Below are 17571 nucleotides of genomic sequence, written 5' to 3' on the forward strand. Positions count from 1 at the left end.
GGAGGCGACGAATTCCGGTACCATTGTCGCAACGCATTCTCAAAAGCATTCATAAAATATTTTTGTGGAGGAGGAATAAGAAGTTTTATAGAGACGTTTTTATGTTTCGGATGATGAAACAATGAAGCGCAAACATCACTATTTATACAAAAATGATCAGCGCGTTTTTCAGAAAAAGGGGAGAGCTTGCTCCCATCGCCAGGCTGCTCGCGCCTCTCTAGGCCCTCTCCCAGGATTCCCGCTTTGACTTGTCTCTTTCAGCATGTGTTTTCTCCTGACACCTCAAACCTCCCGCCAGAATGCTCGCGTCTCTTCGGGATGATCCAGGACATTTTGTGTTTCCTCACACTCACATTTCCTTGTTTTTGCGTTTTACGAAATCCAACACGGTTTCCACGACGCAGCTTTAAACATACAGATTTTTTCTTTCATTTTTTTTAAGGGGGGAAGGGCTAGTCGCCCCGATCCGCGACGGATCATTTCCATGTCAATCAAAATTCGAAAATTTTTCGGAATTTCGCAATAAAATCGAAAATTGATAACACGACATCAATTTTCCTCAAAACTCAAGCACTCACAAATTCGAGTCTTGACCTCAAAAAATCAAATCAAATACACTCGTAAAAATCTTTTCTAAAATTCATTCCCTGACGGTTTGAGTTTGGATTTTTCGAGTCACAAATCAATTTCAACAATTTCAATGCAATTTAATTCACGACACGAGTTAATTGCTCAATTTTCAAATTAATTCCTTTTGGGAATCCAAACGTGACGACTTGTCGCAAAAATTTTCAAAATTCATTTCAATTTTCAAAATTCAATTTTAACTTCAAGTCATCTTGGTCAATTTTGTTTTCAATCAAATGCTTTTACGTGTTACGTTTATGCATATGTGCTACCTGTTGCCTGTTTTCTACACTAACGATGCAGGAACTGATGCAAAGTAAAAGGAGAATTGACAGCCGACAGCGCTCCTCCGAAACACGACACAAAAAGCCAAAAAATCACAAAATAAACCGCAATCCAAAAACACATATATACAAACCACCTGAAGCAAAATACATCGACACACGTTTGATACGGAAAACTGACCGTACAAACAGGATCCAGTACAGACATCTATCATACAGACACTGGCCTAAAACAACTATCTATCATACAGGCACTGGACTAAGACAACGAACTGGGGGCTATCCGCCACCCACCGAACTAAGCACTCTCTATCCTCTCAAACGGAAAAGAAAGGGAGCAACACAAGAAATAGAGGAGCAACAACGGAAGCAGAGGTGGTTACCATGACGGTAATAACTCGTTCCTGCTCCACGACAAAAAAGAAGACAGTGTCTCGCAGACTTTGGATGATAAGGAGGCCAAGAACCATGATGCGGCGCACTACCCCGGTACTGACCTCCAATCATCAGCTGTCCTGTCTATGAGCCACAACGAAAAGGACAAACCGGCTACAACAGCCGCTTCCCCTCCTCCACGGATGCATCCTCTACCACCACCTCAGCTTCAGCGGCTTCCCCGGTCACTTCAGCTCCTCCTGGATCATCCTCCTCCTCCAATGCCTCAACAACAGATCCCATAGGGCCCGATCGCTCCCTTGCAATCAAAGAATAAACAAAAAACGTCAGCCGAAATTTCGGCATTATGACGGCGTAAATCGGACAAACCCAGAATAAACAAACAACCTGCAAAGCAAAGCAAGGGCAACCCCGCTCGAATCGAACAAACAAAAAAATAACTCCTCCCAAAAACGCACAAAAAACGACTCGCCCTTCTTTTCAAGCAAAAGACGAGTCAAAACAACAAACAAAAATGGCATCTCAAGACCCACACAAGGTCCGCCAACAACCCAAAATACATTCCCAATGCAATGAGGAATTTTTCTACGGCTCAAAAAGGCAATTTATATGCCAATTTCATCACAAACCGGTCGAAAATTCAAAATACGACCGCAAAGAGGCAAACGTGATTTTATCACACCTCAAGGCGACCTAAACTACCAGTAAGGTCCATTTCAAGGCAAACTGACTCAATTCAAGCTCAAACAGGCGCTTATTTGGTCAGACATAAGACCGTCACAAAAGGCAAAAATTCCAATTTTGCCCACAATACCCAACAAAGGTCCAAAATGGCAAATACGGTCTTTCTCGACTACAATGCAACCTAGTGGGACCCATTACCCAAGCAAATAAACTTGGCATTGTGAGATGAGATAGTTTCCGCACCTCACTCACGTTTTTCGAGCATAAGGAGCGAGAACGGGGACCAAAATGCAAACTAAAAGCACCCCTATACTCCTAAACGGGTTTCTAACCTAATGGAATCATCAATTTCACTCGAAATGGGCTCAATCAAAAACGCCCAAATCGATTTTTTAGGGTAAACATCTCGCCCTAATTCAATTCAACTAAAAAAACAAACAAATTCGAATGGATTCAAGAGGAAATACATACCATGAGATGACATTATTGTTGATAGCACGAATGGAAGCAAACAAAGGTCCAACAATGGCGATTTAAGTTTGTTTTGTCGAAATTTGGGGAAGACGAAGGGATGAATGACAAGCACCCAAGCCTCGCGTCTTTTACAGAAAAATAGGAGAGCCCCCTTCTATCGCCAAGGGGCTCGCGCCTCAATGAGGCTTCCCTTTGCTTTATTCAGCGAAATTTAAGTTTTGGCCCAATTTCCTGCTCAAATTCTTCAAAATTCAACGACGGCAATTAAAACCGTCATTTCAAAATAATAGTGAAATCAAAATTCACAATTTCCTCAAATTTTAAACAAACGGCGATCAAAACCGCCATTTTCCCTTCAAAAATTGTGAAAAATTCAAAATTCACTATTCCTTCAAATTACCATGACGGCAATTAAACCGTCAATTTCAAAAAACAAAATAATAGTGAAAAATTCAAAAATTCACAATTTCGCCAAAATACAATGACAGCACATAAACCGTCACTTCAAAAATAATAGTGAGGATTCCAAATTCACTATTTCCTTCACATGTCAACGACGGCACATAAACCGTCACTTCAAAAATAATAGTGAAGATTCCAAATTCACTATTTCCTTCACATGTCAACGGCGGCACATAAACCGTCACTTGAAACATAATAGTGAAGATTCCAAATTCACTATTTCTATCACATGTCAACGGCGGCACATAAACCGTCACTTCAGTCGTAATAGCGAAATTTAAAATTTGCTATTTCCTTCAAAAAATTCAAACAAACGGGTAGTGGAAGTTCAAATTCACTATTCCTTCAAATGTCAACAGGGGGCTTCCTCGCAGAACCCGCTTATTTCAGAAACGTTGATAGTGAAATTCAAAATTCACTATTTTCACAGCGCCATCATGAGTTCGCTACTTTCAAAACACGCCCATCAGACGCGGCTATTCTCACAGTCAATTAACCGACACCCCATGGCTGGCGAGCCTTACAACGCATCGTGGCTGGCGAGCCCTCCTCAGGTACCACCATGGCTGGCGAGCCTTACTACGCGTCGCGGCTGGCGAGCCCTCCTTATGTACGCCCCATGGCTGGCGAGCCTTACTACGCGTCGCGGCTGGCGAGCCCTCCTCTTGTACGCCTCATGGCTAGCGAGCCTTACAACGCGTCGTGGCTGGCGAGCCCTCCTTATATACGCACCATGGCTGGCGAGCCTTACAATGCGTCGCGGCTGGCGAGCCCTCCTCATGTACGCCCCATGGCTGGCGAGCCTTACTACGCGTCGCGGCTGGCGAGACCTCCTCATGTATGCCCCATGGCTGGCGAGCCTTACTACGCGTCGCGGCTGGCGAGCCCTCCTCATATACGCACCATGGCTGGCGAGCCTTACTACGGGTCGCGGCTGGCGAGCCCTCCTCACATACGCACCACAGCTGGCGAGCCTTTGTCCGAAAACGCGCAAGGATATATCCGAAGATGCCTCAGGTATGACTCCTTCTTATGGCTGGCGAGCCTTTGTACATTGTCTAACGGACTTTAAACGACCCGCGCAGATAGTCGACAGACTCTAAACTGTTTTCGACGACAGGTCCTTGGCTCGTACCCTCGAGTCGTCTTGGCGTCGCCCTTCCCGACGGCAGGTCCTTGGCCCGTATCCTTTCGAGCCGCCTCGACGTCGCTTGGGTCTCCAGGTTGTAATCTTCGATTGACCTGGGGGCTCTACTTTGACTTTCGCCCTGTCCAAGCCTCAGTCAAAGTGGAGGCTCTATAGATACCCAGTATCTGCTGAGACTCCAACAAACACCCGATGATTATCGGACTACAACATGTTTTGGAATCGCGGCGTTTGATCGACAGTTTGTGTACAACTTTACGTCGGAAAACTTAAAATGATTTCAAAAATAAAACATTTCAAAAATACCTAGAGTGTTTAATGCACGACAACGGGGTCGTAATGACACTAACTAGAGTCAAAACCGACACAAGACCAAAAACCGACTCAAAAATTTAAATCCCGACTCCAACAACGAGTCAAACCGAGTCAAACACAAAAAACAAAACTTTCAAAGCCTTCTATGTTAAGGTTTCCCGGAATCTTACATAGTCAAATATCAAACATGTTCATCCAAAAACTAGGATAGAACAAATCATGATTGCACTTGTGTGAAAGTGACAGGACAACTCGAAGACCCACGACGTAGCTCGCGCCTCTTTGAGGAGTCCAGGTGGCCATGTCGCACAAAACTCACACAACCACTCATTTCATATAAATACCAAGTCACAATCCGACGCGTATTTACGATCTACCGATCGTAAATACAAGCCTTACACATTGTTTGGTACCGTTATCGTGCATTAAATCACTTGACCGACCACTTCGACCACTACACCATCACTAATCTTAAAACACTCTTTTTACTTACCAAAACGGTTTTAAACCGAGTCTTTTCCGACCAAACGAGTTGTTACACTTACGTCGGTTTCTCGCCATAACCAAACATGTAAGTATGAGGGTGTAAAAATCCTTCTTTTATCATGTCTTCATTTGTTTCATGACTATAACATGCTAAAACATGCATAACATGATCCAAAACATGGGATAAACGAGCCAAAACTGAGTTTTGGCCTGAGGCAGAAGCCCCTTAATGTGCACAAGGACTCGCGCCTTAATGGGGGTGCCCAGTTCAGAACTCAACCGTGTTTATTCTCGTCTTTCCCCTTTAATCCACTTTCATATTTGTAATCGGTTTTTACCATTCCAAATATTTTCAAACCCTTTTTTATTTTATTTCATTTGTTTTAACCATAAAACATTTTTCACCCTTGGTTCCTCATACCATGACGGTTAAATCCGTGTTTCGGTGATAATATTTGGTTAATAACATTCAAAAGGTATTTTAAAGCCTTTTATTTCATTTTTGGGAGGTATTTTAAAGCCTTTCATCATTTCTTTACATTTTCAAAACAAGCATATTAGTCACCAACACAAAGTCATCCTTGGTTCTACAAACCATGCCGGATTTTAACCCGGGTACGATGATGAGCATCGACTAATTATATTCAAGTGAACTTAAAATAATTAGTTCATAATTATTTTCAAAACTATTCATGTCAAGCTTGTCAAGTCGAACCCGACACCGAATGTCATCAAAATAATGATGATTATTCGAGTCTCGTTCCTCAAATCAACAAATGCGGTCTAAACGACTCTTTCAAACCAAATCGGGTCAAATACCCATTTTTCAATACGTTTTATAAACGTTTTTCAAAAGGTCAGAACACGGCATATAACCGTTGGTCGACCCGCGCCTAAACAGGCCCCTTCTTTCTTATTTCTAAAACCAGGGGAGACCCCCTTGCACTGCCAACAGGCTCGCGCATCATGTGGCCGCCTGGTGTAGGGTCTGTTCCCTTTCCAGCATCAGTCTAGGACGATCTCGACTCCAGTTAGCCCAGATATAGGACGGATCAGACGACTATTTTCTCATCCAAAATCATATTTGCAAAATACTCTACTAAGACAAATGGATCATGTTATGCACCATAAACCTAATACGGTAAATGGATGTTTAATTTCCGTCTTGCATGCAAATCAACCATAAATCCAACTAGACATCTTATACTTGATACTTGGATTAAATCAACCGATAGGTTTAAATTATTGGATGCGCATTCATGCATTTAAACCGTTTTATCAACTTTTGCATTCAACCAACCAAGATCGATCAGTAGAGGCCGCTACCGCGGGCGGGATTGGGTGTCTGATTAAAGGGCTTCCCAATACGTACCTTCACCTCTTACTCAGAAACTTTGGATAGTGGACGACCTTATCCAGGGCGTACGAGAGTCATTCTAGAGATAAGATGCTAAAGAGGGACGATTTCCTTATCTTTAGTACCTATCTCAAACGCTGCTTTGTGCTTCGATTTGACCGAGGTATAAAGTCGATTTCGAACGGGTTCCAAGCATCCCACAAATGCTTGGTGGCGAATCCGAACATCTCTAATCGTTTCGAGACCCTTACCGAGGCGAAACCGACTGATCCAAAACGATCCGGTCGAAAGCATTTTTACGCCGCCGAGCGTGGTCTTTCAAAAGACCGCTGCACGTCCGCAGATTGAACTGGACCTGCAGGTGGGCCATGTCCACAACTTGTTATTTATTTAATAAAGTTTCTTAATTGTAATTCCGATTTCACTGCCTTGGGAAACCGATATGGTAACATCTCCCAGTTACCTTGCCGATTAAGAAGGGGGTGTTACAAAGTGGTATCAGAGCGACGATTTTGGAACCTAAACCAATGAACCAAAATGAACATTGGAGTGTCTGATAAAATGAACCCGACACGAGTACATTAGGAGTTCGGTTTTGGGTGAGAAGGATCCCTTATTTCAAAACTAGATCCTATTATTTCGGTTGGTCACTATGTGGGTGGTTATGAGTCGGGAAGTGTGAATTAAAATGTTGCATGATTATACTTGTGTTACAATTTTGTTGAGCATCTTGCATGATTTACTCACTCAAATGAAATATGACCATGTTTAGAAGTTGGATGAAATAATCGAGGAGCGTGGCATATTTTGGATCGGTTGTTATGTGTCGATGTGTGAAAACTACGTGATATGTGGTGTGATTACATGTATTCTATAACAAGTTGATATGATTGTCTTATGTGAAATGCAATTGTTTGCATGATTGTTGCGTGTTTGAATATGATGAGTGAAAAACCATAAATTGCATAGTTGATAGGATTCTTGCATGATATAATTGTTCATATGGTATGTGATAACATGTAGAAGTTGGATGAAAGTAATGATACATATGTCATGTTTTGAGAATGGTTGTTACGAGTTGGTGTGTAAGGGGCAGTAGCCCCGTCCTTTGGCATGCTAATACCGCATATATGTTTGAATGTCACTAATACTATAGTTAGAGTGTGATTAGTAATGGTTGTTAGTAAAATAGTTGCTAGTGTAAGAAAAGTATTCCTTAGTCGGAAATTGCAAACCATAGAGAGGCACTTAACCGATTGCGAGTTAGTATTCGACCGAGTACCAGTCACATGACCGAGTGAACCCTATCACTCGACCGAGTGGAACAATTTCTAGAAACTTGAAAATTTCTGGAAGTGAGTCACTTGACCGAGTGAAGAGGGCACCCGATCGAGTGGACGACACTCGACCGAGTGGACTCAGCACTCGACCAAGTGCCATCTTATGGGTTGTGAAATTCACGAGATTTGCATTATTACTTTATTTCTTGCATTTCTTTATCGTTTCTCATAACAAAAGTACCAAAATATCTTTAGGATTTTACCAAAACTCCATTGTTGATGTCGGTTGCTTGGACTTAAGCTTTCTATTCCATTTTGTTCTTTTAATTCTTGCTAGTTAAACATTGTGAGTGGTTTTCTCATTGTTCTTAATCTGTTCCAATTTAATTTTGTTTAAATCTACGCTTATTCCTCCAATTTTGTCAATTAATGGCATGTTTTATTGGATTCATGATATTTGTCATCTTTTTACATCATTTATGATGTCAATTATAAAATTCTCATGTCCAATTTTTGCCCAATTTTTTTTATGAACTTGAAAATACATGCTCTTAAATCAATAAGTTGATTTGGTGTTTGATAAACGGTTGATTGTTAACAAGGGCTAGAGTTTGATTATTATTGCTGTTGTATATGTTTGAAATCCTGTCTTGAAAATTTTGTTCCGAAAATTTAATCTTAAGATGTGGCTCAAAATATTTCAAAAAATTCATTTTTAAAATGAATGATTTTGATATTTGTGCTCAGAACATGATTCAATTGTTTCTTGCTACGTAGTTCTTATTGATATTGCATTGTGTTACATTAAACCAGTAGTTTTGCTTTACAAATAGCCTCAAGTTTTGACATCTATATTAGTTATACCGACAAATCCGATTTTTATATACTCCATTTATTTTTGGTTTAGTTATGTCATAAAGATTTAAATGTTGCTTAATGATGTTAGGTATGGTCTTAAAATTTGAAAATTTTGTCCTAAAGTTTTCTTGAATTAATTGAGTAGTAATACTTCAATTTCCGTTAGTAATGCTATGTATTGTCTTAAGTTGGTATTTCCGCCTTAAAATCTTGACCAAATTTTGACTTCCTTCTTTTATCTTAAACTTGGCTTAACGGTGTTTTAAGACAATAATCTTTATGTGTATCACTGTAATAACATGGTTTAAATAAAAAAAATTCCGTTTTAAAAGTGGACCAAATTCCTTTTGAGAGTTCATGATGAGTCATGTAATTGGTGTTGTGTTGCATTTTCCATGTGTGGTTATTGTTGTGTTGTGTTCGAGATCATTAGTGGTGTTACTTGGTGATTGAGGAGATGTAAGACGGTTGGGAGACCGTCTTACACTTGAGTCGTCTCTTGGAGCTTCCCACTCCAAGAGGGATGTGCACATTAATGGCTTGAGTTACGGAGGGACTCGTGTGGTTGAGACACGACATCTGGTAAGGGATCCGGTTGGCTTTTGGACCTGGTACGTCTGGGCGTGTCCCGGTACCTATTTTTGGTTGTTGGCATGTCTGGGCGTGTCCCGATACCAGTGTGGTTGTCGGTATGTCTGGGGGTGTCCCGGTACCGTGGTGGTTGTGGGTACGTCTAGGCGTGTCCCGGTATCGGAGTGGTTGTTGTTTGATATCGTCTCATTCATGTTTTAGTCATGTACACTGTATTTATTTATTGAAACTGACGTTTGTCTGTCTGTGTAATTGTCACCTATTTTCGGGGTGGCGTGTGTCGATTCATATGATATTTCTGATCATATGGGGAGTAGGTAAGTACAGGTTTGCTTGTTGACGTGATCAGGATTCGGGCCGCGCTACGGACTTTGTAGTCGAGTACATAGTCACTAGGTAGATGACATAGTCATAGACGAGTTGTATTTCATTTATTCATTAGTTTATGTTTGTAATAACTAAATTTGTTATTTATTTAATAAAGTTTCTTAATTGTAATTCCTATTTCACTGCCTCGGAAAACCGAGATGGTAACATCTCCCAATTACCTTGGCCATGTAAGAAGGGGGTGTTACATCTTTAGTCCTCTGTGAGTCGTCTGTAGGGATTTCAGGTCATAGTTATATCACTTGTTCAATCACAATCACAACACAATTCACCTCAGTCAATCTGTCAGGATATTCATCTGTCAGGCTACTTTGTTGAATTTATTAAAAATACTTAGAGTGCTTCTAAAATCCTGAAACTTGGCTCAGATTAAGTCACTTATTAAAGAATCTTTCCACAAATTTTCATGAATTTAGGAGATCATTTACTATTTTTACCAAATTACCGAGTTTATTGCATTAACACCTTATCAGTCAATTATCAGTCTAATTTCTTCAAAATAATGACTGTCCTGGGGTTATACACTGCAAAATGGTACCAAGAGCCAGGTTATAACTCAATTCCACCTTTGTGTTAGTCTTGGGTTGAGAGTATTATGAGTTCATTATCCCTAACTACATTAAAAACACAAAATAACCATGAGTGAAGAGAGACTTGTTGGAATAGAGCAGAAAGTAGATCAGTTAGCAGGAACTGTCAATGTGATGGTTAATGCTATGAATGCTGTCATGGAGAGGATCCCAAACCCTGATCCTATAAAACCACCACCAGTCAGAGGCAGAGGCAGGGGTAGGCTTCCAAGTAGGAGCAGGAAGACCACAACAACCACATCATGAGCAAGAAGAATGGTCTGATTCAGATGAGAGCAACATGACTCATGAGGAGATTCCGGAGTACACAGACAAGCATCTAAAGGTAGAATTTCCTGAGTTTCTGGTAATCTCAATCCTGATGATTTCTTAGAATGGATTAGGAATATTGAGAAAGCCTTTGAGTATAAAGGTTATAATGATGTTAAGGCCTTTAAAGTTGCTGTTTTAAAACTAAAAGGGTATGCTTCTCTATGGTTTGATAACCTGAAACACCAAAGACTTAGAGAAGGTAAGAAACCCCTTAGATCTTAGTCTAAACTGAAGAAGAAAATGCTGAGTAAATTTGTCACCAAAGACTACACTCAGGATTTGTTTATTAAACTGTCAAAGCTTAGACAAGATGAGAAGTCTGTTAAGTCTTACTTGAGAGAGTTTGAACAATTGACCTTGCAATGTGAGATAACTGAGAAGCCTGAGCAAAGGATTGCTAAGTTCTTGAAAGGCTTAGATAAGAAGATGGCTAGCAAGGTTAGGATGCAATCCTTATGGTCTTATGATGATGTTGTTAACCTCTCATTGAGAGTTGAGAAAATGGGAAAGACCAAACCAACAATGTCTAAACCTGCTGCTAGGTTTGTGTATAAGCCTTACACTAGTGTCAAGATTGGTAAGACACCTAAACCAGCAACACAACCCACCTCTAATAAAAGAAAAGGGGTCCTGAACCAAACGCCTAACCCAAACCCCAGTGAGAATAAGATCAAATGCTTCCAATGTCAGGGTTATGGTCATTTAAGGAAGGATTGTCCTTCTAAGAGGGTTATAACATCAATGGAAGTGGAAGAATGGGAAAGGGAAGGAATGGTTGAATATGAGCAAGAAGATCCTATGGTGGAAGAGACAGTTTTTGAAGAAGGGATAAGCCAGGATGTGGTCATGGCTCACCCTGATACATGCCATAGTCTGGTTTTATGGAGAGTTATGCATTCCCAGCAAGCACCTTTGGAAAAGGACCAAAGGTCCCTTATTTTCAGGAGCATATGTACCATTCAAGGGAGGGTTTGCAAATTAATCATTGATTGGGGGGAGCTGCAATAATGTGGCATCTGTCACCCTAGTTGAGAAACTGAATCTTAGCACACAAGAGCACCCACACCCTTACAAGCTCAGGTGGTTAAACAAATGAGCTGAGGTCAGAGTTGATAAGCAATGTCTGGTTCCATTCTCAATTAGACATGTGTACAAGGATGAGATCCTATATGATGTGGTGCCTATAGATGCCTGTCACCTACTGTTAGGTAGGCCATCAGAGTTTGACAAGAATTCAGTCTACCATGGAAGAAGCAATACTTAGTCTTTCAAGCAAGGTAGTAGGAAAATTACTCTGACTCCTCTACCTCCTAATCAGAAGAGCTATGGGAATTCCAGTATGACCGAGGGACTTAATTCAAGAGTCTATCACACCCGAAATACTCGAGAGGGGGGGGGGGGGGTGAATTGAGTATTTAAAAACTTATGCCTACTTTTTATTTTATATCAATGATTAATTACTTAAAGTTTATTGATTAAACTTTAACTAATTAACTAAGTGATTATGAACGTAATGAAATGAACGAAAAGAAAAACTGCAAGGACACACGATATTTGAAGTGGTTCAGCTTCACACGTCGAAGCCTACGTCCACTATTCTCGATTAATAATTTAAGTACCTCTCTCCGGATTACAAAATTATCAACCCACTCGTATAACTAACTCTAACTATAACTCAATTTGAATATCACTAGATATTCGGTTTTGACTATCTTAAGTTACTAAGAAAGCACTTGATTGTTCTTCTAAGTGTTCACACAATTGAACGAGTAAGAAACAATATGAAGTACTATTATCTTATGACCTAACCTTAAGAAAAATAAGCAAATTAAAGAACACGACTTTTCGCAAGATTTTCCAAACGCAAAACAATAAGAATAACCAATTAAAAATTAAACTCAATTTTGTTTGCAAGGGATTTTTTAATATTTCGAAAAGCTTAACTTGAATAAAGAATGATCATATGTATTTATAGAAGAGGAGAGAACTAGGTTTTGCACGAAACCCTAGGATGCCGTGAGATAGGCGGTTTATCTCGCAAGAGATAAATCTCTATCTCTTTCCTAATTCAATCCAAGATATATTAGTTTAGGTAAATAAGATAAAAGTGAATCTTATATTTCTATAACTATATCTTTAAGATTTTCAGATAAGTAAACAAATTAAATTATGTATATATTTAAGATAAGAATATATCTTATAAAAAATATAAGCTAGATTTAATTAGATAGGTTACTTGTACTGGAGGACTTGTAAAACCTAAAGGTTCAAAGCCAGCGGCCAAAACCCTAGGCCCGTGTCCATCTAGACGAAAATCCCTCTTCTTGGATTAGGGTTAGGTTAAATAAACTAGCAAATCCTAGGTAGCATGACGACCCATAAGTCGTTTTACTAAGCAATAGAGACATGCAAGTTATCCATTATAACAACCCATAATTCATCTCTACTATATACACATATGATTTCGAAATATGTTTAAACAATTTTATCCTTTGAAAAATGATTTTAAAACTATTAAAATCGTGCTATTAAAATGCTACCCAAAGTTATAGTAGAAACAACTATAACTTTAAGTTTGGTAAGTAAAGTTATAGGTGAAATAGCTATAACTTTACCTTTCCAATATTCTTTTCTTAAGATACCGTCATTATATGAAGACCTATACTAGCTAATCTTCCTGGAGATCTTCAGTGATAGGATCTTCTCTTTATCTTGACCAAAAGCTCTTCATCTTGAACTTATTAAAGACTTGATCTAGCCTTTTGCTTGAGTGATCATCATACTTGAAACTTGTTACAGTTACTATGGCGCTTTAAGAATCTTCAATGTTATATCTTTAAGCTGCTATAACATTACTTGAATGATGCCTCACAAATCTTCAATGTTATAGCTAAGAATGCTATAACATTACTTGCTTAATCTTGTAAACCTAAGTCAATCTTAACAAAGACTAAACAAACGATTACGAGCAAGAGTATATATAATATAAAGCACACACTTGTCATTATCAAAACTTAACATATATCTATATGGTCCAACAAATCCCCCATTTTTGATGATGACAAGTCTCTTATGATTTGTGACTAAGTGAACGTCCCCCCTCAACAAAATTGATCGGTCCGTTTCGTGTTCACAATTAAATAGATGTGGTCGTTGGGTCACGTCCGAATCAAAACACAATTTATAGCTTCACAAACAACTCTACAATTAGTAAAGAGGCAAGTAAAGGTCGGATCCCAAGGGACGGGAATTGAGATGAGATTTCTATTGAAACTAGTGGTGTCTTAGGGGTGTCACAATTTGGGTTGATGTAGAAGGTCACTAACTAGAATAGCAATGGAAATAAACAAGCAAGATGAATAAAAAGGGTTGTAAACAATTGATAAAAAGCAGTAGGGTGTCATGGGGTCATAGGGGATTCATGGGAATTGATCATACAAACATGTTCTCAAATTATAAGAAAGCAATTATTGTTGTGACGGATTGAGTTGGGTTATATCTTACAATCCTAGGAAAGTTTGGGTCCCGGAACCGAATCGATTAGATTGTACAACACCTACAAGTCGACTTAGTCTTCCCTACTCAACAACATGCATGGTCTAATGAGACTCGAGTTGGTTTATGTCTTACAAGTCTCATTGAAAAGATAGGTGATGAGTAAAAAATGCAAGGATTCATAGGCTCACATTTCATCAAACATAACATGTGCATGAGTTGAGATCAAAACAAGCAAGCAAATAAACCATGAAAGCATATTAATTTAAGCATGAATCATTCCCCATGTTGGTTTCCCCTAATTACCCATTAACCCTAGCTAGGTCACTACTCACTCATTATCATGTTGATCATGCTAGCAAGGTTTTCAATCATACCAACAAAAGGAAACATGATGAATAAATGAAAGTAATTAACAATAATTAAAGAGGGATTAAGAGAATTATACCTACTAATGATTCCAATAATAAAGCAAAGAATAAAAGAAGTACTTGATGCTTGATTGAGAGGTTGTCAATCTCCCAATAATAATCCAAATAATCTTCAATTACCCAAAATAAAGGATGAACAAAAGAGAGATTAAGGAAATAAAACTTGTATTAGAACTTGATTAATTGTTGATTACAATACTAAAGAGAGATTTGATTGATATTAACTACTCTAATTATTGATAAGAAGAACATGCTCTTCTAATTAGACTAATGGGGTATTTATAGTGGAAATTAGGTGGATGCATTAGGGTTAACTAAGGGCTAAACTAGTAATTACACTTTTTAGATTGAGCAGGGAGGAGCCGGTATTTTTCGAAGGAAGGGCTTCTTTCTTTGTAGCTTGAGAAGACGAAATTGCGCTTGCATCTTTGGAATCCGTGCGTTTTGGAGTCGGGACGGGCGGATTCTGGCGGTGGAACACGGGCGTCTTTGGAGGAATCCGGGCGGATTGTGGTGGCTGCTAACCCGAGCGTCTTTGGAGGAAAACGCACGGATTGTGCTGTGGAGGACGGGCGGATTTTGGAGAAACCGCACGGATTGTACCTCAGCAACATTTCTTCTTCTTTTCTTCCCTTTTCTTCATAAATTCCTTGGGGATTTCCTTGGGGACTCAAGGATCCTTTCTCAACATTACTCATCTACTATAATATGTACAAAGGCCTTCTAATCTTGTCTCTCCTTGATGCTTGGTCATTGAATTCAATCAATTTAGTCTATTTTTGCCATGAAAATGCAAGATTTGCACTCCTTTCCTACCAAGGGATCAAAATCTCAAAGAATATGCAAAACAAAGAACTAAAGATAATAAATGACCCAAATATGCACTAAAAAGCATGGGAACAAGGCTAATTCGGGGGCTAAATATGCGCTAATTATGGTCACATCAAATATCCCCAAACCGAACCTTTGTTCGTCTCGAGTAAAGAGGTGACAAAGACTAGGACCATTATTTAAACTAACCTAATAACATAGCCGATATGAGACAATTAGCGGGTCTCACTCCGCCCCTTCAACTCACAACAAGACAACCATGAGGTAGGATGCCTTCTTGCAAGGCAAGGTGGGTCTTGCCAAAATGGCGACACATCCAAACATTAAGCACACAAAATCAAATAATTGATGCATCTACAAAAGGAATAGCCACTTCCTCATCAAGTGGCGGAGGCAACTAAAAGAGAGCAAATTTAAGAGCATGTAATCCTTCATAAATATTAGTTCAACAAATTACTAAGGCTAAGAGGATGGCACTAAATCACCTCCAAATGGTGTTAAACTAGACTACTTTCGTCCTCAATTTCCAAATGCTTTCGTCAAGGGCGATTGGATGGTGGTGGAATGATGATCCCTATGATGCTAGTAGCATATGACATGACAAATCTCGAATTCTCTACAAAAGTAAAGGTCATGGATCGTCCCAAGCTCGACAAAGTGGCTTGACAAAAAGGCTTTTTGGGAATGAAATGCTCAAATCTTTATAAATAAGGGTGGATATGACTAGTATTCAAAATTGTCCTCATTTCACTTTCGCATTTCAAAAATTTTAAGATGGGGTTTGTCCCTTCCGGGCTAGTGTCCTTTGCTTTCGCCAATCGCTTATTAGGCAACCGGTTAACCTCTAGACAATAGCTTTTCGGGGTGATAGTCACTCTGTCTCTGGGCGGCCGAATTCACAACCGTGTGGGGGCCCAATTCAATGGATCCCGCTCCAAAGCACATCGAAGTGGTACGCCTCCATCAAAACAGTTAAATTTCTCAACATTTCAACATTTCATAACATTTGAGGTTTCCTTGGCAATAAATTACTTCCACACGACAAAATTCTTGAAATGAGCACTTCAAACTTATTGATAGAAAGTATTTTTGGGTTGCCTTACCACAAGGTCAATCAAGGTGACCTAGACAAGTTAACCAAGTCCACATCGCATCACGGGGTTGGATAGGTGACTCACATGCAAACCCTTGACTAGGCTTTGGGTCATGGGTCAAAAGACACTAGTATGACACTATCTAGGGTGTTTTACAACCATTCTAGTAGGCAAAGTCTTAAGTTGAAAAAGTATTTGTAATGGCTTAGTTGCTCTTGTCAAAGTTCTCAATTAGGCACTTTTCAAAAATGTTTTATCTAAATGCAACTACATGCAATGATGCAACTAATATATACATCCTAATGCAAGTGATTCTATCAACTAATATGACATATAAACTAAATGCAAGTCCTAAATTCACATTGTTATACCGTATTAATCAAAATAAAGCCACATAGTCATTAACATAAAGAGGAAAAAGGAGATTGGAAAGATCATACCATGCGGTCTTCATGATCCTCATGTCTCGGATGTGGCATAGTCAATCAATATGAACAAGGATAGAACAAACACAATATATACAATATATATAATATAACTACACTACAAAAGGAATAAACATGTTTTTGGGTTTTTCAATTTTCAAATTTTTATGGTTTTTCGAAATTTTTCAATTTTTTTGGATTTTTGAATAAAAGTTAAGTTAGAATTCCCCATCCCCACACTAATATGGGCATTGTCCTCAATGGCCAAAATGATGGGAAATTATGCAAAGATGATGCATGATTTCTACACTAAATGCAAGCTACACTAGTCTACACTACATGATGCATGGTTTTTGTTTATGACGGAGAGGAGAATTTAGATTACCTCCCGTTGTGTATGCATTAACTTCCCCAAACCGATCTAGACATTATTGCTAATGTCCAAGGATGGGTGTAGTTCATGCATACACTATGCAATGCATGAAACTAATTTGTCATTTTGGATTTTGAAAGTGGGAACAATAAAATGAGAACACCTCAAAAAGTACCGAGGTGTGAGTCCTCTATGGTGCTAGGACTACTCCAACAATGATCAAGAAAAATAAATAAATAGAACAAAGAGAGAAATAGACAAACCTTGAGAGGGTAGGAGCCTCCAAAGCTTGCTAATCTTCCATCATATCATCACTATCATCATCTTCCTCATTAGAAGTGGTCTCATTGCCACTTCCCTCTTCACTTGCTTCTTCACCTTCTTCTTCACCTTGCTCATCATCCTCTTCTCCTTCTCCACTAGCTTCTTCATCAATGTTATCATCAACTTCTTCATTACCAACAACCTCATTATCACCCGGAACAACCCTAGATGCACTCGGAAATAGGACTTCCTTATCCGCCCAACTAGGCAAAGGACATGATGGGTCAAGTAGTCCTTGCCTAGCTAAGTGTAAGAGGGGTGTATATTGAGCTAAGTAAGCATTTTTCCGATCCTCAAAGGCTTGCTTGTGCATTGCTTGCATGAGAAGAGTCAAATAATCATTTCTTG

This window comes from Silene latifolia, chromosome 10, assembly GCF_048544455.1.
Source record: "Silene latifolia isolate original U9 population chromosome 10, ASM4854445v1, whole genome shotgun sequence".
In the NCBI taxonomy this organism is placed as follows: Eukaryota; Viridiplantae; Streptophyta; class Magnoliopsida; order Caryophyllales; family Caryophyllaceae; genus Silene; species Silene latifolia.